Source organism: Fukomys damarensis, unplaced genomic scaffold, assembly GCF_012274545.1.
Source record: "Fukomys damarensis isolate Sample0158 unplaced genomic scaffold, DMR_v1.0_HiC HiC_scaffold_31, whole genome shotgun sequence".
In the NCBI taxonomy this organism is placed as follows: domain Eukaryota; kingdom Metazoa; phylum Chordata; class Mammalia; order Rodentia; family Bathyergidae; genus Fukomys; species Fukomys damarensis.
In genome coordinates, this window is record NW_022900943.1 from 15,217,998 (window position 1) to 15,224,505 (window position 6,508).

The 6,508-nt window shown below is 43.2% G+C and overlaps 1 long non-coding RNA gene across 2 annotated transcripts in view; it reads left to right on the plus strand.

Moving 5' to 3' along the window:
• The first annotated feature begins 272 nt into the window (after nt 1-272).
• Nucleotides 273-6,508, plus strand: part of LOC117283849 — an 86,269-nt gene continuing 80,033 nt past the window's right edge. For both annotated transcript variants that reach the window (XR_004514877.1, XR_004514876.1), the window contains exon 1: nt 273-485. This is a non-coding gene — a long non-coding RNA (uncharacterized LOC117283849). The remainder of the gene's footprint in view (nt 486-6,508) is intronic.

Below are 6,508 nucleotides of genomic sequence, written 5' to 3' on the forward strand. Positions count from 1 at the left end.
ATCGTAATTTTATTCCAAGTTTGGATCAATGAGAAATGGTGGCTGTGATGTAGGCCACACACACATTGATCACACATTGTGAGAGTGTTGGCAGGGTTTGCCTATGTGAAGCATTGCCTCATTCCCTTGTGTACTCACACACACGCACGCACGCAGGCACGCACCCGCCAACACAGTCAGCCAATGACACCTCAGGGTGTTTCCACCAAGGCTCCACCCTCTCATCTCACCTGGGATAAAGCTAATAAAAGTCAGACCAGCTTCGGAGCGCCTGTAGCATCAGCTGAAGCCTCTGCTTCCCTTCGACGCCTTGGTCTTGAGAGTTTTGCCTTGTGAAACTGCATATAAATCTTACAGCCCCACAGTTTCTGCCCTGGTGATCTCAGCCAAAGGCAGTTGTGACCAAAGGAGCTATATTTTGCAGACACAGAAGTGGACAAAGGAGTAAAAGATGACAAGTCCAGCCTGATCAGTTGACCTAACTGGTAAGTTAATTTCTTAAATCAGAATCCCAATTTGACCTGGATACTTTTTGTCACGGGGCTCATTTTTCAAACATGGAATACTGATAAGAAAGGTAGAGAGGATAGTATTCTGATGAGTGGAGTCTGGCTTTATTTTGTTTTGGTTATCTTTAATTCGTACAACCCAATTCAATCAAGATAGGGAGAGCATAATTAACATTTGATTATAGGGGAATAGTTGTACAAAAGTGCCTCTTAGACATTTCTGTCCATTTGACCACATATTTTTCCTACTGTGGAAAAATCTAAAACTCTCCAGTAGAGAAAATACTATTACTTTAAAAATTTTTGGTTACTAATAAATGGTCATTGACTAAATATGCCCTCAGGTGAATTACTCTTCTTATACATAAGCTATGCAGGCCTTTCAGGTGAGTGCAATACAGAATTGTAAGGTGAAAGAATATACTAAGTTACCCATGGAAACAATCCATTTGACCACTACCTGGTATAAAACAGCAGGGAAATTGTGCCTCCGTCCTGTGCTTTATTGATATTGTCCTGCTAGTTGCCTGCTGAGTGTCTACTGTTCCTTCTTTTACTGTCTCCACATCGTGGGGTAAGTCAGTGCAGCTTAGTTAAAGCTACATCTGTGGGTTGGGGGAAGCTGGAGTGGGGTGCCAGGAGAAGGAGCTGGAAGTCACTGGGCAGGGCCACTTGGAAACCCCTTCAAGGAATATGGTTTTGTCTGCTGATAGGGTGGGCACCTTTCTGCTTTCCCCGTTGTTGCTGTATGTGTGCTTCCTGAATGCCTGAGTCTCAGCTGGGGAAGCTTATCAAAATCACATGGACAGCTTGTTAACCTACTAATTGCGGGATCTAGCCCGAGCGTTCTGATGTCGTTAGTTGGGTTACAGCCCAAGGATTTGCATTTCTCAATTCCAGGGTGCTGCGTCCGTGTTCCTGGAGGTTGTACTTTGAGAACAACTGCCCCTAGCTGGAGCCACTGTGGTCATTTTGTGACTCAGATATGACCTTCAGGATAGACACCGTGTCCTAAGCTGGTGATGGCGAACCTTTTAGGGCTTTCAGAGATAACAGCCTGCAGCTGCATGCTGCACATGCGCTGAAGGTTCACCGCCATGCCCTAAGGTTTGTAGACCAGGGATATATACCAAACCTTAGTTTCTGGTCTTAGCTTAAAATTATTCTACCTCCCCAGATTTCCTTTTCCTAAGGAAAAAGAACCTTTATCTTGTTAAACCACTACTCCTTGGGCTTTCTGCTGTGTGTACCTAAACTTAATGATATGTGATGAAAAGGCCTCCATGCAAATCCTGTTTCAAACTTTTAAGAAAAATCTCAATTCTCTTTTTTTCTTTTTGTTGTCGTCGTCGTTGTTGTTTTTGGTACTGGGGATCAAACTTGGAACCTTGCGCTGGCAAGGCAGGCAGCAGAACCACTGAGCTAAATCCCTGGCCTGGGTCTCATTTTTTCAAAGTGACCAGAAAATTGGAAGGAAACAGCATTTGAACTCCAGCAATGCAAGCCTTGAATTCTTACATTAATATTGGCGGTCTAGTATCTGTGAATCTGTGTTTATCCTAATTATGATATGAGAGGTGGTATACCCAGAGCCCAGGGTGCAAATGGGGCCTGCAGGGGATTTCTCCAGTGTAATTGAACTGTCTTGAGGATGGGATGGATGTTGTAAAGAGTCCTGAGGCTCACACCACTGACAGCCCATCCTGAGGATTTTCTGTCCCAGTAAGAACAGTTGGGATCAACAGACTTTTATGTCATATTCTAAGCAAAGGATAGGAAGGTTATGAGCTTTTTCCAGTTAGCTCCAGCCTATCTGCTTAAGGAGGAGAACTGTGCAATGTTCAAAGTTCCTATGAAGAAAAATTTCATTTGGATAATTACGCTGTTGCTAATGGGTCTTTATTAAATTTCTGAGGATTTTGTATCTTTGCTTTTTGAAATGCTTCTCTAAAAGACGAAAGACAAGCATGACAGTTGGTGTACGGAACACAGAGGCTTGTGATTGGATGTTGCCAAGAATGTGTAATGCTTGCTTGGGCTGAAATCATACAAAGGGTCAAATTGTCACCCACACGTTCTCTGAACGGTTGCCTGCTGATGCTTTTGGGGGTCCATTTGTAGCCAAACGGCAGACCTTCCTTGGCTGTATCCCTCTGGGCAGATACATTAACTCCAGGACAAGTGGCCATTTCAATAGTGAACAAATTCTATTCCACCTGCAGGCTAAAGGCAGAATGTAGTGAGGGTCATATTAGGTGTCTAGAAGTAATATTTGTCTCAGTCTACATAGGGGGAAAGCTGGCTCTATAGAGACCATTCTCCAGGTATTATTTAAAAGGGGAGGGGCCGGGGATTTAGCTCAGCAGTTCGGTGGCCTGCCTTGCAAGCTCAAGGACCCGAGTTGGATCCCCGGTACTAAAAAATAAAAAATAAAAGGGGAGTTATCTGAGAGATTTTTAAAATTGCATGAATCCTACTCGTTAAACTCTAAACCTAAGACTTGTATGCAAACATTGCTTTAGTAAAAGAGCTTTGCTGAGTTTTTAGTTCATAGTTTCTCTTCTCCACGTTCACACTAACCTAAAGAAAATAAACCAATGGTTCTGTCACTTTCTAAGATACTGTAAGCAGCTCTGGGTCTCCCTTGAGTGTGTCCAAAGCAGACATTTCACTCCGGTTTCCATGCTGCCACACTGGCCACGTGGCTCCTCTGGTCTGGCCTCACGCTACCCGCAAGGCTGATGCCTAAATGGCAGTGCCTCAAAGGATCAAGAAACAGCAGCTTGTGGAGCGACACCAGCAGAACTGGGTGCCTCTGAACAGAAGGGCCAGGTGGACCAAGTTGTGGGCTTGTAATCTAGGTTTGGGCATTTGTTTGTTTTAATGTGACTGTCATCAGTCACTGACCTTTCTGCTCTGTATAGAATGAAGTCCTTCACTGCCTTGTTCCTGGGCACAGGCAATAGCACAGTGTAATTATTCTTGCCAAATATGAAATGAGCAGAGCAATGATTCAAACACCCAGGTAGCTTCTAAATACTCAACATCTCCCCTTCTGCGCCCCTCAGGTGGGGCCCTCCACTTACCTACTTTCCTTTGTTTTTGTTGTTGTTCTATTTTGTTTTGAATACCAAGAATCAAACACTGGGCCTCACACATGCCAGGCAAGATTTCTGCCCCTGAGCTACATCCCCAGTCTACTATTTAATACAATAATTCTCCCATCTTTTGACTGGTGCATCCAAATCAGTTCCAAGTTCTGGGCTACCCAATAAGTAATTCCCTTTCTTTCTTCTACATCTCCTCTAACCACCCATTTAGTCGTTAGGAAATCTCCACTTCCCTTCAAGGGTTCCTTTCTTTGAATGCCACCATTCCTTTTGCCTCTTCCTCAAAATCCCTTCTTCCCAATATAGAAAATATGGTACCCAAAAGAAAGGAAACCAGTATCCTTGCCTTAAAGCCCAGAAGTACTGAAACCTTTTAAAGGCAGCCAACAAAAGGAACAAGAAAAACAGTTTACTCTCCCACTTAGCATTTCTGGATTTCCTAACCTTTCATATGTATAGCCATCATTTTGGGTGACACCAGGAGCCAGGCATGGCTGCTTACATGAGCCTGCAGACCCTTGCACTCAGCACGGTGCATCTTACAGAAGAAGAAAACAATTAAATTTCTGGGATGTACTCTGTGGGTGTTTATTCCTATTCTGAAGCCCTGGGTCAAGGAATTAAAATCAACAGTTTTTTCCATTTCAATTTGTACAACACAATAGGAATTTTTTTTTTTTCTGTTCTCTTTGAATTACAGACAAAAATCTCACAAGCGCATAATGGAGATGCTAGCCAAGGTGTTGGCATTCAGAGTTCATAGGAGGAGGTAACTCGGAAAGGTTCTGGAATTGATAAACCTGTTTACCCTGGCACTATTTGCTCCCTGGCAGCAGATCCATCCTGTCTTGTAAAAAGTAGGCTCTGATGGGGCAAGGTCAAGATCCCGGGTTAGGACTAGCCATTGCAGAAAGATACGCAATGCTGCCTAGACAGTAAATGCAGCCCCTTTCTGGTCAATTAATGTTTTCCCAGGCGTCCTTGAGTGCAAATGACTCCAGATATTGATGGCTCAACAGAAAAAATCAGAAAAGCTTCCTAGAACCCCTGTTATTCTAAGGGTATGGCTTTTGAACTAACAAAGCACATCATTTTCATTTTGTCTCCCTCGTGAAAGCTTGAGCCAAACATCATTGTCCACAGCTCCTAAGTGCAGATTATTTTCAGTTTAACTCACCTGTGCAGTTGATTTTCATTTTCCTGATGGCCTCCTTTCCTTGATTAAATCCTGGGGTTTCATTTAATACGTTAAGGGCTAGAATCCCTGAAAACAAGCCAAATTAAAAATGCAATTTATTAGCTGAAGGGCTGTTTCAGTCTCTACTGAAAAGGAGAGAGGAAAAAAAATAACAATATAACAATAAAAGAAAGATGAAAAGAGAAAAAGATGACAAGTTTGGTAAATAAATGTGAAAACAGATTTGCATCCCGTGAAGGACTTTCCAGTTCTTATCACAATTAAAAAGCATCTCATCCTGAGGTCCTTCACTAGGCTCTTACCTGTGTTCATTTGCTTTTTTCTTTTTTTTTTTTCTTCTGTTTCTCCATCTTGTACAGCGAATAACATATGAACATCTCAGAAGTGGATCTATTTGATCAGAAATTAAACTGCTTGAGATCAGTCAAAAAAGATTTTTAATGATATTGACAAACTTTGGTAGTTTTTGACACAGTAGTAATAAAGCTTGGGCTGCTACACCCACAAGCCTGGTCGTTGTCATGGTCACCGTTTGTTATCGTGTTATTGTCATCAGTGCTGTTGGTATTAGTAAATCTGAACCACACCTATTTAATCTCTAAAGCAAATGAGAGTTTGAAATGCATTGAATTTATGCTCCTGAAGTTGGATATGGTGCTCTTTCTCTGAACGTTTAGAAAAGCATTGGTGGCATTTAGCAAATGAGTTAATTTCCTTGCTTTAAAGATGCTTCTTTAGCAAACACCAGGGAACTGGGATGAGTAGGCAGTTTCCAGAGGACAGGCCAATAACCTAAAACCATGGAATTCCTAGCCCTGTAGCTATCGCTAAGCGGAAAATAGTCTTTATTCTAATTTGGTTTCCTTGGAAGCAGTAGGAACTCAACATTTTTTTTTTTTCCAAGCGGACGTCTCTCTTCCCCAGACCTTCATTGTAGTGGGGAAGAAGACATAGCTTGGTTTTTGGCTTTAAGAAAGGATCAGTAGACAGGAGCTGGACCTGAATCTGAACAGGAGACTACGGGTTTCAGGAGACACTGTTCACCTCACAGCTCCCGCCCCACCACGTCGCCCCTGCCGCAGCGAGATTTGGAAGGCAGTTGTTTGGTGTAACAAGCTACTGAAAACCAGAAACTAATCTTTGGGAAAGCTAATGATGCGGAGACACTTATCCAGGAGCGCGAGTTACTCCTGGTCGTTTGGTCCATGCTAACCAGGGTGAGGTTGTTACACTGAGGAGTAGGAATTCTAGCAATATTAGATTTGAGGTGTGTGACTTTTAGCAAAGAGGGTAGAAGAGACTGGTCTGCGCCACACAGGTGAAGGCTCTGGCAATGAGAGCGTATAGACTGTATGAAGAGGCGAGGGGAAAAGGGGAAGCAGAGGGACCATGCCTCAGTATTTCCGGCTTGTTCCTTTCCAAGCAGGGTGACACCCATCTGCCGCTCAGTCCCGCCCCCAGCCACTAAGACCTGATCAGATGGACGCAGGTGCGGCTCGCTCCTCCGGCTCTACTCCTCTCTGCTCCAGACTTTCTTCCCCGTGTCCGGGTTTATCCTCATCTGAGAAGCTTAACCTACTTGCTGTTTTTATATTCGGGCCTCCTTTCTTGTGCATACTGTGTTTGATTTGGGTTTGGGTTTTCTTGGTTTGCTTTTTCTTGGTTTGCTTTTTTTTTTTTTTTTTAACTTC